This window comes from Amphiprion ocellaris, chromosome 6 (genome assembly GCF_022539595.1).
Source record: "Amphiprion ocellaris isolate individual 3 ecotype Okinawa chromosome 6, ASM2253959v1, whole genome shotgun sequence".
Taxonomy (NCBI): Eukaryota; Metazoa; Chordata; class Actinopteri; family Pomacentridae; genus Amphiprion; species Amphiprion ocellaris.
In genome coordinates this window covers 37,394,622-37,398,156 of record NC_072771.1, presented here as the reverse complement: position 1 = coordinate 37,398,156, position 3,535 = coordinate 37,394,622, and positions in this window count along the sequence as shown.

Sequence of the window (3,535 nt, the reverse complement as noted above, 5' to 3'; positions counted from 1 at the left end):
TTTTTTGCGCCCAAATTCATGATGATTTTTTTTTTTCAAAGAAAACCTTTCTGGAGTGTTTTTCACGGCCTCCTTTACATTATTTTACCATATGGCAAGTTTTTACGACATCTTGAAAAATGACATTTTTCGACATGGTATACTATGGCTTTTTTTTGCGCCAAAATTCATGATTTTTTTTTTAAAGAAAACCTTTCTGGAGTGTATTTGACGGCCTCCTTTACATTATTTCATCATATGGCACGTTTTTACAAAATGTTGAAAAATCGCATTTTTTTTTGACATAGTATAGTAAGGCGTTTTTTTTGCGCCAAAATTCATGATGATTTTTTTTTTTCAAACAAAACCTTACCATAGTGATTTTCATGGCCTACTTTACATTATTTCATCATATGGCACGTTTTTACAACATGCTGAAAAATCGCTTTTTTTTTTTTCGACATAGTATGCTATGGCTTTTTTTGCGCCAACAGTCATGATTTTTTTTTCGAAGACAACCTTACCATAGTGTTTTTCACGGCCTCCTTTACATTATTTCATCATATGGCATGTTTTTACAAAATGTTGAAAAATCGCATTTTTTTTGACATAGTATAGTAAGGCGTGTTTTTTTTGTGACAAAATTCATGATTTTTTTTCAAAGAAAACCTTTCTGGAGTGTTTTTCACGGCCTCCTTTACATTATTTCATCATATGGCACGTTTTTACAACATGCTGAAAAATCACATTTTTTTTCGACAGTATACTATGCCGTTTTTTTTGCACCAAGACTCATGATGATTTTTTTTTCAAAGAAAACCTTTCTGGAGTGTTTTTCACGGCCTCCTTTACATTATTTTACCATATGGCACGTTTTTACGACATCTTGAAAAATGACATTTTTCGACATAGTATACTATGGCATTTTTTTGCGCCAAAATTCATGATTTTTTTTTCAAAGAAAACCTTTCTGGAGTGTATTTGACGGCCTCCTTTACATTATTTCATCATATGGCACGTTTTTACAAAATGTTGAAAAATCGCATTTTTTTTTGACATAGTATAGTAAGGCGGGTTTTTTGCGCCAAAATTCATGATGATTGTTTTTTCAAAGAAAGCTTTTCTGGAGTGTTTTTCACGGCCTACTTTACATTATTTCATCATATGGCACGTTTTTACAACACGTTTGAAAAATCACATTTTTTTTCGACATAGTATAGTAAGGCGTTTTTTTGCACCAAAATTCATGATGATTTTTTTTTTCAAAGAAAGCTTTTCTGGAGTGTTTTTCACGGCCTACTTTACATTATTTCATCATATGGCACGTTTTTACAACACGTTTGAAAAATCACATTTTTTTTCGACATAGTATAGTAAGGCGTTTTTTTGCACCAAAATTCATGATGATTTTTTTTTTCAAAGAAAGCTTTTCTGGAGTGTTTTTCACGGCCTACTTTACATTATTTCATCATATGGCACGTTTTTATAACATGTTTGAAAAATCGCATTTTTTTTCGACATATGGCGTTTTTTTGCGCCAAAATTCATGATGATTTTTTTTTTTTTCAAACAAAACCTTGCCATAATGGTTTTCACGGCCTCCTTTACATCATTTCATCATATGGCACGTTTTTACAACATGCTGAAAAATCACATTTTTTTTCGACAGTATACTATGGCGTTTTTTTTGCGCCAAGACTCATGATGATTTTTTTTTCCAAAGAAAACCTTTCTGGAGTGTTTTTCACGGCCTCCTTTACATTATTTTACCATATGCCACGTTTTTACGACATCTTGAAAAATGACATTTTTCGACATAGTATACTATGGCTTTTTTTTGCGCTAAAATTCATGATTTTTTTTTTCAAAGAAAACCTTTCTGGAGTGTATTTGACGGCCTCCTTTACATTATTTCATCATATGGCACGTTTTTACAAAATGTTGAAAAATCGCATTTTTTTTTGACATAGTATAGTAAGGCGGTTTTTTTGTGACAAAATTCATGATTTTTTTTTCAAAGAAAACCTTTCTGGAGTGTTTTTCACGGCCTCCTTTACATTATTTCATCATATGGCACGTTTTTACAACATGCTCAAAAATCACATTTTTTTTCGACAGTATACTATGCCGTTTTTTTTGCACCAAGACTCATGATGATTTTTTTTTCAAAGAAAACCTTTCTGGAGTGTTTTTCACGGCCTCCTTTACATTATTTTACCATATGGCACGTTTTTACGACATCTTGAAAAATGACATTTTTCGACATAGTATACTATGGCATTTTTTTGCGCCAAAATTCATGATTTTTTTTTCAAAGAAAACCTTTCTGGAGTGTATTTGACGGCCTACTTTACATTATTTCATCATATGGCACGTTTTTACAAAATGTTGAAAAATCGCATTTTTTTTTTGACATAGTATAGTAAGGCGGTTTTTTTGCGCCAAAATTCATGATGATTTTTTTTTCAAAGAAAGCTTTTCTGGAGTGTTTTTCACGGCCTACTTTACATTATTTCATCATATGGCACGTTTTTACAACACGTTTGAAAAATCACATTTTTTTTCGACATAGTATAGTAAGGCGTTTTTTTGCACCAAAATTCATGATGATTTTTTTTTTCAAAGAAAGCTTTTCTGGAGTGTTTTTCACGGCCTACTTTACATTATTTCATCATATGGCACGTTTTTATAACATGTTTGAAAAATCGCATTTTTTTCGACATAGTATACCATGGCGTTTTTTTGCGCCAAAATTCATGATGATTTTTTTTTTTTTCAAACAAAACCTTGCCATAATGGTTTTCACGGCCTCCTTTACATCATTTCATCATATGGCACGTTTTTACAACATGCTGAAAAATCACCTTTTTTTTCGACAGTATACTATGGCGTTTTTTTTGCGCCAAGACTCATGATGATTTTTTTTTCCAAAGAAAACCTTTCTGGAGTGTTTTTCACGGCCTCCTTTACATTATTTTACCATATGCCACGTTTTTACGACATCTTGAAAAATGACATTTTTCGACATAGTATACTATGGCTTTTTTTTGTGCCAAAATTCATGATTTTTTTTTCAAAGAAAACCTTTCTGGAGTGTATTTGACGGCCTCCTTTACATTATGTCATCATATGGCACGTTTTTACAAAATGTTGAAAAATCGCATTTTTTTTGACATAGTATAGTAAGGCGGTTTTTTTGCGCCACAATTCATGACAATTTTTTTTTTCAAACAAAACCTTACCATAGTGGTTTTCACGGCCTCCTTTACATTATTTCATCATATGGCACGTTTTTACAACATGTTGAAAAATGACAGTTTTCGACATAGTATACTATGGCTTTTTCTTGCGCCAAAATTCATGATTTTTTTTCCAAAGAAAACCTTTCTGGAGTGCATTTGACGGCCTCCTTTACATTATTTCATCATATGGCACGTTTTTACAAAATGTTGAAAAATCGCATTTTTTTTTGACGTATAGTAAGGCATTTTTTTTGCGCCAAAATTCATGATGATTTTTTTTTCAAAGAAAACCTTTCTGGAGTGTTTTTCACGGC